This window comes from Nelumbo lutea, chromosome 1, assembly GCF_056320005.1.
Source record: "Nelumbo lutea isolate HS-2025 chromosome 1, American lotus-T2T, whole genome shotgun sequence".
NCBI lineage: Eukaryota > Viridiplantae > Streptophyta > Magnoliopsida > Proteales > Nelumbonaceae > Nelumbo > Nelumbo lutea.
Window position 1 is genome coordinate 105,260,556 of NC_142684.1, and position 20,064 is coordinate 105,280,619.

General features: G+C 37.9%; 2 long non-coding RNA genes and 1 pseudogene across 3 annotated transcripts; 2 read left to right on the forward strand and 1 right to left on the reverse strand.

Annotated features, from left to right (window-relative positions):
* The first annotated feature begins 1,636 nt into the window (after positions 1-1,636).
* Positions 1,637-6,160, forward strand: LOC148876573 (uncharacterized). The gene is made up of 2 exons (XR_016110163.1): positions 1,637-1,754; positions 5,284-6,160. It is a non-coding gene; the product is annotated as an uncharacterized LOC148876573 (long non-coding RNA).
* A 1,609-nt stretch (positions 6,161-7,769) lies between these two features.
* On the forward strand, positions 7,770-9,165 carry LOC148876574 (putative UDP-rhamnose:rhamnosyltransferase 1 pseudogene; annotated as a pseudogene). The gene has a single exon (XR_016110161.1). The product of XR_016110161.1 is annotated as a putative UDP-rhamnose:rhamnosyltransferase 1 pseudogene (transcript).
* Positions 9,166-9,546: 381 nt separating this feature from the next.
* Positions 9,547-12,709, reverse strand: LOC148876575 (uncharacterized). The gene is made up of 3 exons (XR_016110166.1): positions 12,358-12,709; positions 10,786-12,261; positions 9,547-9,601 (listed from the first exon to the last, which is right to left on the reverse strand). It is a non-coding gene; the product is annotated as an uncharacterized LOC148876575 (long non-coding RNA).
* Positions 12,710-20,064: the final 7,355 nt, after the last annotated feature.

Consider the following 20,064-nt stretch of genomic DNA (forward strand, 5'->3'; position numbering starts at 1 on the left):
AACATTTAAGGTTGGGTATAGCATTTGCGGCCCAACCCAAAGTATTTTAACCTAACCCGAATCCAATCCACCCAACCCAATCGCCAAGTCTAGTTCGTAGAGTTCGAACCAATGCCAAGTGGGAAAGATTCAAAATTCATTGATGATGCATGGTGTGGGTAAATACATTTGGAAAAACCAATTAAAAATGGGTAAATTTCTTAAACTACCCTTATGGTTTAGCTAATTGACTAAGTATACCCCTACTGTTTGAAAATTGACTGATGCTACCCTTACTGTTTCTAGCAATTGACTAGCTCTACCCTTACCATTTGTATCCATTAAATTCGTATACAGATGGCACATATCTTTTTTAAAACTTGATTTTACCCTTTCTGTCTTCTTCCTTTCAACAACAAACCGAACTGATTTGGTCCTTAACCTACCTCTACATTAACCCTCTCCACCTCCGGCTCCTCTCTCACACACACTTTCTCCAAATTAGGGCTCCCCCTGTCACTCTCTTCTTCTATTAAGTAACAACTCCATCTGGATTCTCTTCCTGGGTTGCCTTTTCCCTTTCTCATCTTCATCATCTGTCAAAAGCATGGGACATTGGACCACCAATGTCAAATTCTTGGAAATCTTAGATTCTTCATTGTCTTTGATTGGAAGAGGCTTCCTCCTGTCTTTCAGAGTTGTCAATCTGGGTAAGAAGCTTTGAGTAGAGAGTTTTGAGAATCTTCCGGTGTTGAGATTCGATGATGTAGAAGGGTCATTGATCCTCTGCTCTCAGGTCTCAGGCTCTGCTGTTGATATGATTCTTGGGTCAAATTAAGTGTTGTTAATTAAAAAGATATATTCTGCAGTTTTCCCAACAAGTGTCATCGATGGACCTCTGCTACATGATTTTTTACTTCAATGATTCAAATAAGAAGATAAAGAGTTGAAAAATCAAACAGTCATAAAACTCCACGTGCTTGAAAGTCTCAGACCTTAGAAATCTCAGATTCTTCATTGTCTTTGATTTGAAGGCAGGACTAGGACAAGGTCTGGCGAAAAGGCAAGAAATCTCATATTCTATGTTGTCGGAATCCCAATTTTCATGTTTTCGCCCTCAACTTGGAACCTATGTGAGAATTGCTAGAATCTTCGACAATTCTTCGTAGAAATCAATCCAAAATAGTAGGGCACTAATGTCAGTATTAGCCCCACACTTACACGCCAACTTACCCATTCTAGTGGTTCTGGTAGTTCCAACAAGAAAATGAGAAAGAGAGGGAGAGATCCAAATTGAGGGTAAAATAGTCTTTTCACATCTCCATTGACGCACATTAATGACTGAGAAGGATTAGTAAATTGTTAGAAATAGTAAGGCTAACATCAGTCAATTTTCAAATAGTAGGGATACACTAAGGTGGCGTTTGATTGCACTTTTTAGAGGTCTGAATATGAAAATGTTACTTTTCAGACCTCAGCCTTTGTTTGGTTGTATCTCTTAAATAGGGTCTCAAACTGATTTTCAAATCTAAAAATCATAGACTTTGGGCCCACTATTAACGTGCTCAGACACGCTTCAGAGCCGGTCCAATGCCCAAAATATCCCTACAATGTTTCGTAAATGACCCGAGTTATCCCTGATAACCCAAAAAATCTAAAACATTTTCGTGTTTCATGAGAGAGTAACAATAGGCGCCGCTGGTGAGTCAAGCTCGAGGAAGACGCCGCTGTCCAAGCTCTAGGAAGAACATCTCTGTTGAATCTCCAGATTCCAGGTAGTCATTCTTCTTCTTCTTCTTCTCCTCCTCCTCCTCCTCCTCCTCCTCCTCCTCCTCCTCCTTCTTCTTCTTCTTCTTCTTCGTTTGATTTGTTTTTGTTTGATTTATTTATGTTTTTTTTTTTTTTTTTTCGGAAGATGATCTGTTGTTTGTTTTCTTTGATGGTTGATTCGTTTTACTTTTTATTTTTGGAAGATAAACTGTTGCTCTGTTGAAGGGAAGATGAACTGTTGTTTGTTTGCTTTTATGTATATTTTTTTTTCCCTCTTCGCTTTGGTTTTCGGAAGATGAACTGTTGATGATTCTGTTGATAATTTATTTGTGTATGTTTCTTTAAGTTCCCACATTTTTATTCGCTTCAATTATTCCACTGTTGATGATTCTGACATTTTTATGTTCAAACCTGTAAAGCTAGTGGACGATATTTTTGTTTCTTTGTTTTAAGGAAACACGAACTTACATGGGATCTGTAACAAGAAGGTGATACAGATTTTGCTACATTCTAAACATAAGAGAAACAGAAAGAAAATAAGACCATTCAAAACTTGATGACGTGGATCCTTCTTCGCTCTCCATGATAGATATTTATGCTGTGCTTCACGATTACAGATAACCTGAGAAGCATCCATCTCCTCTGATGCTTGGTCCATTAAATCAAGCCACGCCTTGTAGAAAAGCCAGCATAGGTAGATCAAAACAAAACACTAGAGTTTCCAGAGAGATAGATACTCATAAACAGTGACCCCCAACAGTAGCACAAGGGCCCCAAATTCTCTTTTTGGAGATGGAACTGAACTCTATCATGCTTATCCTTTCCTCTTCTTAGCTTCTCTCTGCATTTTTTATTCTTTTCTTTATTCTCTTTAATGTAATAATATATGTCCTTTTAAACCTTACCCAATGCCATATGATATATTCATCTTCTAATCAGTGTCAATTAATTTGCTTTTTAAAACAATATAGTTGCAGCTGCCATGGTACTATTAATCTATTATTTTCATTGAAGGTGGCCAATATAATAATCATTTCCAAAGTCAACTATTCTTTCTGTGCCTTCCAATTTCCAAAGCAATAATAAAATATCATGGAGGGACTATTTCTGTTTGTTAATTAATTTATACAAGAGAGAGGGAGGGAGGCTGAGAGAGAGAGAGATGGGGAAGTTGAATCATGATCCAGTGATTCAACATTTCAGCCACCCACATCCCTTGGAGCTCTGCTGCAATCACCAACAATAGAACCTACACGCTGTTTCATGCTCTGGGTGCAAGCTCAAGCTGGCGTCTGCTGGACCCATCTACACATGCAGGTGCTGCAACTTCTTCCTTCATATCTCATGTTCCCAGATGCCTCAGCACATCGCCCAATTTCCATTCATAAGTAGGGTTCCAGACTACTGTATCTCTAGTTTATAAGGTAGCCAATATAATAATCATTCATAAGTACTTCACTCACACAGAAAAGAGGTTCATGCTCATCTTAGGAATCTTTGTTTCTGTAGCAAATGAACCGATGAAATCGATTGTAGTAACAGCATAATTGCACTGTGACAATTAGAAATTACATTATTACAATAATCTCTACAAGAACATTGGTTGTCCCTAAAGCGATGAAACCAATTGTTGTTTCTAACAATAATTTCTCTCCCAACTATGCTTGAAATGAATTTGATTGCACTGTGACAATTGTGGCTTCTTCCCACCTATATCAAAATGTTAAGGTAATTAGTTGACGGGGAAAATTTCAAGCATGCTTGTGAAAGATTTACCAACCAGAAATCAAACATTCAAGATGAAATTCAGCCACATTTCCTACTTCCAAAGTTGTTCTGATCAAATGCATGGATCAAGAGCTCAAAATTTTACCAGGTTCAGCCTAGGAATATGCTAGGCTCAAACCCAATTCAATTGACTGGAACTGATCAGAGTTTTAAGTGCCAAATTATCAGCTGTTAGGATGTTGTTCCATGGGCTGTTATTAGAAAATCACCAGTTGCCCATGGGCTGCATTACAAATCAGTTGCCCATGGACTGCATTACAGATTTATCATTTCTGAAACTTGAGGGGTTATGGAGATAGTGCAATTAATGTATTTTTCATTAAAAAAGGGAGGTAAAACACCCCCAGATACACTGGATTTACACCCCCAAATATAATGACTTTACACCCCCAAAGGTATGTTTGTTTTGCTGATATAAATGAGTATATTCTAATATTTCTCTTCTTTAACTTTGAGAAGTTTCTTTTTGTTATAACTCTTTATGCTTTGAGATTGGGCTTTCTACTTTTGACATAGGTCTTACATTATCATTTATAAGGGATAGTAATGGCTACTGGAGATAACTTTGATAGAGCCACTTGGAAGGACAGCCCTACAAAAACTTTTATTGGACTTCTGCATTGATGAGGTGTCCACTCATGGGAGACAAGGTGGGTCACTTAAGAAAGAATCATGGAGACGAATTCAAAAAAAGGTAATGGAAAAGCTCCATAAGAATTTTTCACAGAAGCAACTTAAAAATGGCTTCGATTATTTAAAGAGAAAATATCAATTATGGGTGACCCTCATCAATAGGACTGGAAACGGATACAACCCGTCTACCGGTACAGTGGACTGGTCAAATGAGTAGTGGGAAGAGTTCTTGAAGGTAACTACCTTGAATTTTTGTTGTTGATAGGTAATGTATATGTGTGTAGGATCTAATAGGATGGGTTGTTTGTTTGTATGATAATAGGCCTACCCAAATGTGAAGGTTTTTAGGTATGCAGGACTCCAATTTGCCGATGAGTGTAGCGCATTGTTCGATGGGGTCTATTCAACTAGAGAAGTTGGTTGGACTTCGTTGGCAAATAGGTCGAGACCATTGGCCTCTATGGATCTATCAAATGCTTCACTAGGTATTGATTTTGATGGTGAGACACCAAATGGTGATCCTATTGACATTGACGATACACTTATCATACCTCCCGCAAGGTCCCAACCTCAAACACAACAAAGTTTTGAGGAGTCTACAAGTCCAAGTGAACGCCCCTCCAAGAGGCAAAAAAAAAAATTTTACTAGTGAGCTTGATGCTAAGATGGAGAAGCTTCTTGATATTATGATTGCTGATGATGGAGGACCAAGTTTAGAAGAATGTATTCAAAAGCTTGATGATTTTGGTTGGACACCTAGTACTCCTTTATATATAGAGGCTTCAGTCCTCTTTGCGGAAAGCCCAAAAGCAATAATGGAATGGATTCATTGGTGTGGATCTAATTACACACCCAATGAGGAGGGTGGATATCGGTTTATGCTAAGAGGATGAACATATTGTAGGACTTGTCTGTCGGTTCTAATTGTACTTGGACTTGATGTTTTGGTTGATTAGATGGAACTCCTTTTTTTGTTTGTTAAATAGTTTGGGTTTTTTTTATATATTTTGAGTATGTTTACACAAACTTGATGAGTTCATTGGATGAAAATGATATTTTGATATATTGATACTTTGCATTTAGATTAATCTCAATGTGCATTGTAACCATCAGGTACTCAAAAAAACATGTTGACACCTAGGATGAAGAGGTTGGGTAGGATTATCCTCTTATATTGGTATATGAAAAAACTTTACGGAGGCGTATTCCAAGGATGCCCGATTGTGAATCTGCACTACCCGGTCATCTTTATACACAGGAGCTATTAATTGGAAATGACTAGCAAATCATCAAGGTGATGAGGATGCCGATTGAAGCATACGTACGGATTTGTGGCCATTTTCGTAATCGTGGATGGTTGCATGATAGCCAATACATATCAGGGGAGGAGAAGATGTCTATATTTCCGTTGTGTTTAAGCAATAATGAAAGGTTCTCTATTATAAAAAGAAGATTCCAGCACTCCACCCAAAAAGTGCATACATATTTTCATCAAGTGCTATCTACTATGATGGAATTTGCACGAGAAATGATCCACCCGACTACATTTGACCCAGGCCCAAACATCTCAGGGCACCATAAACGACTCCAACAAGTATTCAAGGTAAATAATTGACAATATCACATAAGTTTCATAATTTTGATTGGTGTAGGGGTTGAGATCAAAACTAGTTATTTTCTTTTGTTGTCAAAGGGTGTTGTTGGTGCTTTAGATGGAACACTTGTTCATGTTGTGGTACCACCGAAAAAACAACTAGCATACCGTGGAAGAGGAGGGAAAGAATGTTTCCAAAATGTGTTGGTTGTTTGTGATTTCATAATGGTGTTTACATATGTTTATGCTAGATGGGAAGGAACAGCACATGGTGCTAGGGTTTTTCATGAGGTTGAATACAACCCTATTAACAATTTTCCATTTCCACCTGCTAGTAAGAATGCTGTTGTATGGATGCTTATTTTTCTTTTAATAAATTCATTTGTTTGATAGATATATTTGATTGACACAAACAAGTACTATCTTTGCAATACTGCATACGCAAATACAAGACATTTTATGGCACCCTATCAAAATGTGTGATATTGGGCAGCAGACTTTCGTCATGAGCATGCTAGGACAAAAGAAGAATGATTCAACCAAACACATGCAAAGTTAAGAAATGTAATTGAGAGATCATTTGGTGTTCTGAAAGCTCGGTTTCCAATTCTTAAACGGATGGCACCTTTCAATCTCCATGTCCAATGGGACATAGTCATTGCATGTTTTGCTATCCACAACTATTTGAGAAGGGAATCAATAGTTGATACTCTTTTCAATGAATACGATGAATCTAATATGCAAGTGCCTAATGAAAATGTAAAAGAATCAGAAGAGCACGACGATGGAGAGACACATTATGGGCAGGTTGATGCACAGTTCATGGCTTCATTGTGAGAGGAAATTGCACAAGAATTATTAAATAGGAACATGCATTGGACTTCTTATCTTTGATCCTAGTTATGTACTTGAACTATGTAGAACCACTTGTTTATTTGTCGTTTACTATTATGGTGATGTAGGTGAACAAACTTTTCTTTTATGTAGGGAGAATGGTTGTTAGGCGATCTCCAATAATGTGTGTATGCGGGGCTGGATATATGGAACTTCACAATATTATTTTATTTGATTATTTTATTTTTTATTTGTTGTTGAAGATATTTTTAATCAATATTATTAATTAGTAACCATTAATTTTTATTAAATTTTAATCATTTTATTATTTTTTAATAATGAGTAATTATTTTTTATTATTTGAATAATGTTATTTATTAATTACTAATTATTTTTGGTAATTATTATGTATTTAATTATTTTTCATTTGCATTAGTTCAATATTATTATAGCTATTAATTTTTATGAAATTTTAATCATTTTATTATTTTTAATGATGAGTAATTATTTTTTATTATTTTAAACATGTTATTTATTAATTATTAACAATTTTCCGTAATTATTATGAATTTAATTATTTTTTATTCGCGTTAGTTCAATATTATTATAACTATTAATTTTTATTAAATTTTAATCATTTTATTATTTTTAATAGTGAGTAATTATTTTTTATTATTTTAATCACATTATTTATTAATTTTTAACACTTTTTCGTAATTATTATGTACTTAATTATTTTTTATTTGCATTAGTTCAATATTATTATAACTCTTAATTTTTATTAAATTTTAATCATTTTATTATTTTTAATAGTGAGTAATTATTTTTATTAATTTAATTATGTTATTTATTAATTATTAATAATTTTTCGTAATTATTATGTATTTAATTATTTTTTATTCATGTTATATCAATATTATTATTACTATCAATTTTTATTAAATTATAATTATTTTATTATTTTTTAATAGAGAGTATTTATTTTCTAATTATATTATTTATTAATTATTAATTATTTTTTATAATTATTATATATTTTAATAACGTTTTTGTATGATTTCAATATTATTTTATATGAAATAATACAAATTAAGCTTAAGGATATATTTCAGGAGTAAAATAATAAAAATAGTGAATTTCAGATGTTGAGAGTTTGGTCCAACACAAACAAGCCAAAGTACAAAATCACCAAACCTCTTTTCATGTTTCAACAGTTTTAATACCTTTTTATCTTTCCAGATCTGAATTTTTAGATCTATGGAACGCCACTTTAGTCAATTAACCAAAGTGGGTCTTTTCTGCTGCTATGTTGAGCTTCGTCGGACCGCCGGAGTACCTATTTGAGGACAGCTACACGAAACACTGGCCCTCACCGGAAAGCATGATGTCTTCACCAAAGTGGGTCACGTTCCCGTCATCGGTTGCTTTCCGCCGCCACGAGGCAAGAGCCATGTTTTGCCGGGGTCTTTGGGCAAAACGCGTCCGGCGTGACGGACGGCGAGAGGTTCGCTCGAACCTTTGGAGAAAGCCAGGCCGTCGTCGTTCGTAGTTGCACGGAGTACCAAGGTGACTATCTGAAATTATTAGCCGAGAAGATATACAGCAAACCGGTAATTCCGGTAGGTCAGCTTCCACCGACGCCGTTGACCAATAGTAGAGAAGAAAGGGAAGGAGAGTGGGGCCAGATATTGAACTGGCTCGACCGGAAGCAGCCCAAAACAGTTGTGTTTGTGGCGTTCGGTAGCGGGTGCAAATTGAGCAGGGATCAAGTGTATGAGATAGCCAAAGGGCTTGAGCTCTCGAACTTGCCTTTTTTATGGGCTTTAAGGAAGCCCACGTGGGCGGAGGACGAGGACGACGCCCTGCCGTCGGATTTCAAGAGACGGACGGAAGGTAGAGGAGTGGTGTACATGGGGTGGGCTCCACAACTGGAAATTCTGGGGCATCCTTCGATTGGAGGGTCGTTGTTTCACTCAGGGTGGGGATCTATCATAGAGACGCTGCAGCATGGACACGCCCTGGTGGTGCTGCCGTTTGTGGTGGACCAAGGATTGAACGCACGGTTGCTGGTGGAGAAGGGATTGGCGGTGGAAGTGGAGAGAAGCGAGGAGGATGGAAGGTTCGAGGGGAGCGACGTCGCCGAGGCTCTGAAGAAGGTGATGGTGGATGAGGAAGGGGAGAGCCTGAGGGCCCGAGCGGCATCGATGCGTGCCATTTTTGGCGATGTGAAGTTCCACCAAGAACACTACATTGGGCACTTCGTTGAATATCTGCAACAGCAAAACCATAATTGAGCTATAATGAACGATTGATCGATGATTCAAGCTTCCTTTCTCCATCTATATTTAAATCTACCTCTCTCTCTCTATATATATATCATGTAATATAAACGAGGATGGTCACACAGTATTTGGTCAAAATACTGATTCCACTTTTCCTTTCTCTTTTTCAGCATTTAGACAATAATAATGGCCTTCCATTTTTACCCTCTAGTTTTTTCTTCGGCTGCGTTTGGTTGGAGTAAGAATACAAATTTGTAGAGTGTAAAATAAAAATGTTTAGTTCATGTGAATGCAAAGTGGTTTATACACACCCACTTTGCATTCAGCTCATTTATTTTGAAAGATGCAAATAAGAATACAATTTTTGTGCATATTTGACATTTTCATCAATGCAAATACAACTGTTTCTTGCTACCAAATTGTATTCCAGCTACTTACTCCCACCATTAAACAAATATAGCAAAAATAACAGACCATTAAACAAAATTAACAGCTACTCCCACCAGCTACCAAATGCAACAATAATTTCATCAATCTGGGTAGAGAACCTCCTGGATGGGCCACAGCTGAAAAGATAAACAGCTGTGTGATCCTAAACATCCAATTTGGCTGACCCTTAGACAATAAAACTATGAATAAGAAGAGTATTGCAGTAGGGTTCAACAAGAGTACCTTGATCTACAGGAATTCTTTCCCTTGCTGCATTGTTGGTGTCCAACACCTGAGACAAATATATACCAAATCCTCATGATCAACAAACAAAAGGATATTTAGAGAAAAAGAATTGTGAGCATAAATTCAACTTTAAAATGAAAAACATTGATTATCATAAACAGAATACATTGGCTATATTATTGCAAAAAAAAAAAAAAATCATGAAATGCTTAACATTGCCTAATCTTTTAAAATATTCAATGATATTTTTTCAGAAATGATGAACACAGAGAAGTAATTTAAAATTATTTTATCACTCTAATGCCATATATAGCTAACAAATACCAAATGGATAAAGGTGCACTCTGTAGTAAAGGTGTTGAATATCATTTTGTCTTATGTTTATATGATAGGAAATGAAAGGAATGCCCAAACTACTAAGTCCTTTCTACAATGCAGTACCCAGTCCAAACTACTAAGTCCTTCATAGGCAATTAGGAATATAAGATGTTTGGAGATGACTCGTGATTGATTAAGGCCTGGTTGCAGCAGAGATCTGGGATGAAGGCCTGCCTTCACCAGGATTAGGGGGTCTATAGGCATTGTTAAATTGAGTCCTCAAATTGTTTCTCACCTCATCTCTTTTTAGCCTATATCCCTAGCTCTTCTAATCTTTTCAACTTCTACCATATTTATTTAATCCATGTCCTCTCAGAAATAAGGGGAAAAACAAGGTATTAACCATAGAACTTCAATCAATAGACTTCAAAATAATGAGTAAATATAAATAAATAAAGATAAGAGTCTTACAAGCTTATCTATTGAAATATTACTTGACAATATTTCTCTATATGTAATCATCAAAAAAAAAAAATTCCCTATATGTAGACTCAAATATTTCTCTACTTTACACTACATCATCTAATATGAGCTAAGAAATACAGTGAGGTACAACTGAAAAGGCCATAGAGGGGTGTGTAGAACTGAAATATGATGACTTGTTGCTGCAAAAGCCATGTACTATTAGTAATTAGCAAGGCAACTCGCCAAGGGGGCTTCAAATGAGCTCCTGACAGAAGATTGACAATCATAAGAGCATTCTCATCCACAATCACAGGGATGGCCTTAAGTAAAGGTAATTTGATATGTATTCAAATCATAATATCATACCACAAACACCAAATTATAAGAAAAGGCTTGTGAACTCCATGATAAATTCCAGAAATTAGATTAGCATTAGAGGAAACTTACCTGAAAGGCAGATCCTATATCATAAGCATGGCCTTGAAAATGATCGAGCTGCATCAAAAAGAAATACAAAAAATAGTAAAAACTCAACAATTCAACTAGCTGGGCATGAAAACAAGACAAAATGATTTAAAAATTCTTCCCAAGATTGATATTTGCAAATTTCAATAATTCCAAAAAGACAGCCTTGTCATTGCTATTACCCCATTATGACAAAGAGTTCTGTATATACAGCAGAATCTGTCTTTTAGAAATGATTGGATGCACAAACCTTGATTGTTCTGTCACCCAAGTAAAACTAAATGCAACAAAAAAAATTAAGAAGTTTTAAAGGGATGATGCTCAAATAAACCAATAGTGAAAACAAAATGCAAATAATCTATATCAACAAAATTCAACTTCCAATAGTTGAGGCAATTGGTTCTAACCTTGATTGTTCCACCATAAACCATGATACTTGGTTGATTAAGTCGTCGTTCCATTTCCATAATCAGATTAGCATTACAGAAGTAAAATAAACCAACTGGGTGGATAAAAAAAAGTATGCCATATTGCTATGAAGACTGAAAATGGATCATAGCTGAAACATTATTACTGAAATTAATATGTCTTCTTTTTTCTAAGAGGAAACTGAGATGCTAATTGGCAGTAGAATTAACACTCTGGACTAATGCATCTTTTATACAGAGGATGATCACTGTCGTGGCACAATTAGAAAGCAGTAACAGAGTGGATTAATAACAATAGAATGATCCGTTCTCTTGAGATCTAGTGTGCCATAAACTAATAAGAAAGGATTGTATGGATGGCTTGCATATTCACCACTTCCAATACCACACTAATGTCATGATAAGACATCAAAGAAAAAAAAAAAACAAAACAGAGTTAGAATAATCAACAAATAATTAACAGAATGGCAGGTACAAGAAAAGTGAAAGACAATAACTAAGAATCAGGTTAAAGACTTAGAAAGTGGAAACTAGAAGCATGCCGGTTAAGAAATTGTGTTTCGTTCTTTCCGAGCTCCAAACCAAATCGCTATGTTCTTAACCATAGCCCCTCATGAGTACCAATAATCCAATGTCCAACTGATACCTTAGCGGTGGAAGCCCTAAGTGGCAAGTTAAAAGATTTAAAACTCTAAACAGGCAATAGCAAAATCAGTAACCCTTGGAAATTCAGGGCGAATGACAAATTGAATCCCACGGGAAAAACAAGATCTCAACATATAATATTTGTTTTCTCATAACCCAAAATTGCCATGATAATAACTGTATCTTTGTTAAATCAAAAGTAATATCCTTGTGCGGATGTTCTGTAAATGTGTTTTGTTCTATCAAGAACCATAACCAAAACATGGCAGAAAAGAACCATAATCAACAACTCGGACATGCTATGGCATCTATGCATGGGATAGCCCCAAAAGTTACTATGCGCTGCTTCAGATCCTCAGTCAAATGTATTTCTCCCACTGCTCAACTGCAACCACAAAAAGAAGAAGATTCAATAGATCAAGCATTTATAAACCCAATTATATCAAAGCATGAAAGGGACAAAATGAGAGACGATTTAAACCTGTGTAGATTAGTAAAAGTATCTCCTCTCACTATCTCTGGTAAGAAATATTTTGGCTTCCCCATCATTTCGAGCAAAATAGCCAGACACATCATTTAATTCTTCGTGATCAAACCCATCCAAGTCCTTAACCTCATTCCACAGCTCCTTGAGAAATTTTGCTCATTTGAACTATGAGAACATTTGCAATTTTGTTCATTGTTTCATTCATTGTAATAATCGCACTCATAAACTCATCATCGGATCTTGTTCATCCTGGTGTTGATGCATCATCATCAATATCTACATCATTTTCATCACAACCAATTCCTTCACTCTTTGTTTCATTTGCCAATTCAATACCTTCTTTAGCATCTTCACCTATTGCTTGGTCAGTTCCCAATACCATGACACGACCCTTTACATTAGTTGCAAGAGCCTACATTGTATAATTCATAATTAATACATGCTTCACTAATCATTTTTTTATAAGTGAAGAATTACATAAATATATGTTTACCTGTAGATATTCCTTCCAAACTTCAAGGTCAGCTTGAATTTGATTTTTTGCTTCATTCCAACCGAAACCACTTGTACCTAACAACTTCTTAGCCTCTGTAAATTGGCTTCAAGGTTCTCATCCTATTCTTAATGTGTAGTGTTTTTAGTTTAAATCCGAATTGATCGGTCATTTCCTTGCATACATATGTGTATGCTGATGTTTTGAACCCTTTGTCAATCTTGTTGCTTAGTGCAACTTGATCAGTAAGTAGTTCAATTAATGCTTTATCCATCGCATCACTCCATTGAAGATGTCGGATTCTTTCATGCTTAGTAGAGTTAGAGCGAGAGGAAATTAGGGTGTCCATCGCATCACTCCCCACACATGAAGCTTGGATATCCTTTCCAGAAACCATCCCTAACAGACATTATATCCCATGAATAAATAGCATACATGTAATTAACAAATACATTAAGAAATAAACACAAATGAGTCATAAATCCAATTAAAGATGTTTATAATAAAACTAGTATGTTCAAAAAGCTAATTAAAGAACACATGCAACAACAAAACAATGGTTCAACATCGATGAGATTCTAGCAATTAAGACACATCATCAAATAAGACCATGTCGTATTCTCCTCCAGTCGCAGAACATGTCTAATCCAATTTGATCCCTAAATGATGACCATCTTGCTAATCCATTCCTTTGGAGTCTTTGTGTTAGCGATTGTGGGAGGGGGTCATTATCTACATCTTCAACATCATCTACCATAACACATCTATCTGCTTCTTGGGTCCCTTTTCGAGTAACTTGGTCAAATGTATCAACTCCCATTATGTGATTATGGAACACACAACATACCACAGCAATCATAACTTGTGTAGGAAAGTCGAAGTGTTGGGTGGCGTCAAGAATGTCCCATCGCTTTTTTAAAACGCCAAAAGCAGGCTCCACTGTATTTCTCAATGAGGAATGTCGATGGTTGAATATCTCTCTTGGAGATTCCTGACATGTTTCTATATCCAACACCTACCAGATAGTACTTCCCTATATTTACACCTAGCACAATTAAGAAAGTTTTTGATCCCTCTAGTTAATGATTGGTGGTATGTTAAGGATGACTAGAAGCACATTAAGTTTTTGATCCCTCATTAAGGAATCATAGAAGATTGTAGCCAATCCCTCCCATTTTTACCCTCTAGTTTTTTTTTTTTTTTTTCTTGGGAACAAACTTTGGGCTAGTGGCACTTTGGTCCTCTAACTTTAAAATGCAACAGTTCAACACCAAACTTTTAAAACATGTTGATTTTATATCTATCATTAATCAGTCGTTAAGTGGCACTTGAAAAGACACAAATACCTTTCAAGCAATGTTTCAAAAACTGACCCAAAGGCCAAACCATTTTTGCCTCCGGATCGTTGGTCATTGATTCAAACAGGTCAAACTGTCTCACAAGTAAGGTTATATCTTCGCTTGAAAAGGGTTATATCTTCTAGTGGTGAAGAGGGTTATATCTTCTATTCACCACTAGAAAAGGGTTATATCGTCACTGGTCCCAAAAAAAGGTTCAAAAGGGTCAGACTGTCTAGGTCACCGGTGCTCGAAAAGGGTTATATCTTCTATGGGCACCTACCATTCATCCAATTGTTCTCAGGCCGTTCTCTACCTAGACAACACGAGGTTGCTCCATGGGAAAAACACGTTGTTTTTTTCCCATTACCAAAGCCAATAATTCCCTTTTACTATTGTTGAGTGTTTTGATCTTTGGCCACCGGTCAACACCATTACCAAAGCCAACAAGTAGACACCGGACGACAAAGTAGAAAATATAACCTTAATGGGTCTCTGGTCACTTGCCAGAGCTTCTGCATCGGATAGGGGATTGTAGGAACACGGAATGGCATCTCTCCTACTCCGTACCCACATTTAATTTCAAGTGGTGCCTATCTATATATTATTTTTAATATTTATTAATTTATATATTAAATATTTTTTGATGAATAAATTACAAAGACCCCCTTGTACTATGGGGTCTGTGACAAAACCCCCTCTGTACTTTATTTTGCGACAAAAACCCCCCTTTGACCATTAAGTCAATAACAGAATACTTTAAATTACCAAAATACTTTATTAAACTTTTTCTATCTTCTTTTTTTACCTTTTTTCTCTTAAAACCTATTTAACCTATTGTTTTCCCTTCTCTTCTTTTCCCTTCCCTCACTGTACTCTCACATTCTTTCTCTCTCCCAACTAATTAGCTACTAATCAGTATCGATTCATGGTCATAAAAGTCTGTATCAGTGATGATTTATAAAAAAAAATAAGTACCCAGAAAAAAAAAGTGGGATTTTGAGTTAACAAGGACTAACTCTTTGACCGAATTAATTGAGTTTCGTGGACTCAACTCATTCTTACCTTATATTGACATGATTACAATATTATAATCATTGATGTTGATGATGAGAAGTCGGTTTCGCTGTTTGTTCTTTCAGATTCAGAAACTCATTTGTGTAAGTGTTAATGGAGAGAACAGAATCGACATGGCAGCATTGGCCGTGAAAGCCAGTACTGCCCTTTCTTAGGCTTCCGACACAGAGATCTCTGCCAAGCGAACTGTTCAACATCGTCCCAGAGATCTCTGGCTGTTGAAATGGGCTTATCATCCCAGAGATCTCTGCCAAGGGAACTGTTCAACAGAGAGATCTGTTGACCAAAGATTTCTGTTGAAATGGACTCAAAGAGTCGTCGTGTGCTTGAACATTTCAACAGCACACAAGCGAACTTGAACATTCTTGTTCAAGTTGCGAACTGTTGAACTAGAGATCTAGTTCAAATTTCTATTTACAACGTAGTACGGGGACGGTCTTTTGGGACGAAAATCTAAGTGAAGGGGTCTTTGTCTCATGTTTTCATAGTACAGGAGGGTATTTATCACATGGAGATCTTTGTGGCAGAACAAAGTAAGGAGGGTCTTTGTAATTTACCCTAAGATTTATTTATAATTTTTCAGTTCTTTGAAGTGATGTATATACCTTAATATTTGAGAGTGGGTCCCACGGAGATCTTCGATGCTGAATGGGCCTGTCGTTTAACTCTGCCTACAGTTGGCCTTTTTTTGAAGTCGATTGTACAATGGAAAACATGCCCTTTCTAAAAATTACTGGGGTTGTCATAGCAAAAATCTTATAAATAAGCGCTAAATGTTAGCATGATTGTATCCTTTCATTTTTACCCTCAACATTTTGAGGGTAAATTATAAAAACACCCTTGAAGTTTTTGGTTGTTGCTGAAACCTTTCTTGAAGTTTGGTAAATTGCAATCACCTCCCCTCAATTTTCTTATATAGTTGTATGTAAATCTGCTCTGATAGAATATATATAAAAAAGTCATAAAATGTCCAAAATACCTATGCAATTACTTTAATAAAAATGTTTATTTTTCAAAATTTTTCTTCATATAAATCATTACCCTAAACTCTTCTAATCTCTTTTCTAGAATTGATTTCGATGAGGGCAGATTTGACCCTCCAATGACATTATGACACCTGACAGCCACTTGACAGTTAGACAGCTCGAGCTCACCACAGGCAGCTCGCCATCATGTAGCCTGGCACCTCAGAACAACTAGGTGACACCCGAGACCACTTTGGCAACAACTTGCCTTTGCTAAATTGATGGTGTCCCACTAGGCGTAGCTTGGCACAGGTGCGGCCTGGCACAAGCGCGACCTGGCCCTGGCGCGAGCTGGCAGCCTGGCCTTAGCACGAGCTGGTAGCCTGGCCCTGGCGAGACCTGGCCCTAGCACAAGCTGGCAGCCTGGTCCAAGCACGAGCTAGCGGCCTGCCCCAAGTATCGACCTGGCGGCCTGACATAGACGCCAGCTTGACAACCCCAAGGAGCTCACCACTGTACCCCGCATTTTACGGGATTGTGATTTGTAACGGCTATATTAGTTCACCCACTCCCCGAGTTAGGCATAAATGGGCAACCTTACCAGTTGGTGGCTTTATCCCCATCTAACACAAAAGCATGTCCCATCACAGCGGGAATCCAGGAACTGCTCCACCTAACCCACGAGGACTCCAGTATGTAAAGACCTCACCCCTTAGAGGGGAGAGGGAATGGAAGGATGGGTAGTCTCTGCTCTCTACCTAAATGAGAATTTAGGTAACTTTGAGTGCTGAAATTAATTAAGGAACAAATCTTGGTCTAGGATAACACCCACCATTAGAATTACACTATTGCTCATCTATGCAAAGCTAAATCAATTCAATATTTGAATATTCATCGTAGGAATTAATTTTCTACATCTTCCTACTATCAATTTATCGGAAAACAAGCGATCCTCTTAACCCTTACTACTGAACAACCCCTAAACAAGCGTTAAAGATTTAATCCAGCAATAGCATTAAGCATTAGAGATCGATGAAGCTAAACAACACAAGCACAAGCGATTGCATTTAATTTAGTTGACTGTTCTTCCTACGATCTAACAATTTCTGACGTAGCAAATCATTAAACCCTAGTTGCTTCATGGATTAGAGGGATCAAACAATTACGGATTTGATATCTAATCTAGCAATAGATTGTAACGAATAATAAACTAGTAGGCATTCCTAGCAATCAAACGAAACAATCATGGATATAAACATAGAAGAACATTCGATATCCAAAGCATGAATTAAACAATAAAAACCAAAATAGATCTCACTGTTTGGTGGATTCTGAGGTTTCTTCTTCCTTTGACCAAGTACAAGAATTTAGCCATGCATGATCATGGTGAAAACTCTAAGAAAATCAGAGAATGAAGAAGAGGGGCGGAGAGAAGAGAAGAGAAGAGAAGAGAAGAAAAGAGAAGAGAAAAGAAGAGAGGTTCGGCTGCTCCCAATCTGCTTCCTTCTCTCTAGGGTTGAGTGGTGCCTTGGATGCTAGTCCGCCTCCTTTATATAGACTTAGGAGGGAGCTATCTCCTGCTCCTCTTAGCAGTTCTTTCTTCATTGGGAGTTTAGTTCTCTAATAGATAATGCCTAGATTAGATCTAATCTACTCCTATCTCCTAACTGGTAATCTTAATCTCTTTTACCCTTCTAGAAATACAATAGAAAATTGAATCTAATAGAACTCTTTGATGTTTCTTATTCTTGCAATCGTATTGGATTTCTTCAACGAATTGGGTTGTTGCAAGGCTTCTCTGCGAACTATGCTTCTGTTGCGAACTGCGCATCTCTACAAATTGGCTTAGAATTAGGGCTCGATTTTGACCTTGATTCGTTCCAATCTATCAAAACTCAAAACATGAAAGTTGTAGGGTTTTTCTTTATCTTTCCAATGCATCTTAAATCATCTCATTCTAAGTCCGGATGGGAGAGTTAAGCCCAGATTACTGTACGGCGTCGAAACTATGCAAAATTACCCGATTAGCCTTTTTTTTCACCCTACGCCTTCTTTCGTGCCCTAAATCGAAATACAAGAATAGTGAGTCCAATTAGGTACTAAATAAGTGTAAAAGACTAAATATTAAGGGATAAAAATATGATAATTTTTATTCACATCACTCACCTTTTTAGAAATTGAAGCCCTCGCTTTGTAGTTCCATTTTTTATGAACTCAAAGACTATACAGGGAGCTAACGGCCTAGTGGCCTGCGCACAGCCTGGCACATGCGCCGACCTGGTGCAACCTGGCACGGGCACCGACATGAAAGCCTGGCCCAGGCACAAATTTATGAACTAAAAAGGCACCAGCCTCAAAAATAAGTAAACAAGCTCTAGCTCTCAGATTGTAATTTCTAGTTCGCAGCCTACTATGAGAGTACTAACTTAGCTATCGGAGTGACCTCACATGGTTAGCTACCATGAGTCCTCTGACATTTAGTTCCTTGCTGGTCTCTAAAGAGTAACGGAGCTCATCAATCCAGCTCGGCACCTAGTCAGCCCAGCGTCTCACAGGCAGCTCGGCACCTTACAGGCAAAGACCTCGGCGCTACAATAAGACTTAGTCGCCTCTACGACATGGGCAAAGTTCAGGGGTGGACTACAAGTCGCTCACAAAGCCTACGGGCCACACTACTTCTTAAGACCCAGTCGCCTCTATGGCATGGGCAAAGTTCAGGAGTAAACTACGAGTTGCTCCCCGAAGCCTAAGGGCCACATTACTGCTTAAAGACCCAGTCGCCTCGTCGACATGGGTGAATTTCAGGAGTGGACTACGAGTCGCTCCTAAAGCCTACGGGCCACACTACTGCATAAGACTCAGTCGCCTCTACGGCATGGGAAAATTTCAGGAGTAGACTACGAGTCACTCCCCGAAGCCTAAGGGCAACACTACTGCTTAAGACCCAGTCGCCTCTACGACATGGGCAACACTACTGCTAAAAGACCTAGTTGCCTCTACAGCATGGGCAACACTACTACTGAAAGACCCAGTCGCCTCTACGGCTTGGGCAACCCTACTGCTGAAAGACCCAGTCGCCTCTACGGCATGGGCAACACTACTGCTGAAAGACCCAGTCGCCTCTACGGCATGGGCAACCCTACTGCTGAAAGACCCAGTCGCCTCTACGGCATGAGAAACATTACTACTTAAAGACCCAACTGCCTTGTCAGCATGGGTGAAGTTCAAGAGTGGACTACGAGTTGCTCCCAAAGCCTACAGGCCACACTACTGCTGAAAGACCCAGTCGCCTCTACGGCATGGGCAACACTACTACTACTTAAGACCCGGTCGCCTCTACAGCATGGGCAACACTACTGCTTAAGTCCCAGTTGCCTCTACGACATGGCCAATGTCCAAGAGAGTGGACTACAAGTCGCTCCCAGAGTCTAAGGGCTAAAGTACCGAACAGGCAGAGACCTCGATGCCTTACGGGCAGCTCGCTTCCAAGCAACTCCTAGAGCCTAAGAAACTGAATCAGCGCTTACGAGCTCGTCGAATGACGGGTCAAAAGGATAAATCTACTCCTTTCACCGAGTTACTTTCAGCTCGGGAGTGGGGGGGAAAATGATGAGGGCGGATTTGGCCCTCCAATGACATTATGACACCTGACAGCCACTTGACAGCTAGACAGCTCGAGCTCACCACAGGCAGCTCACCATCATGTAGTCTGGCACCTTAGAACAACTAGGTGACACCCGAGACCACTTTGACAATAACTTGCCTTTGCTAAATTGATGGTGTCCCACTAGGCGTAGCCTGGCATAGGCACGGCCTAGCACATGCGAGA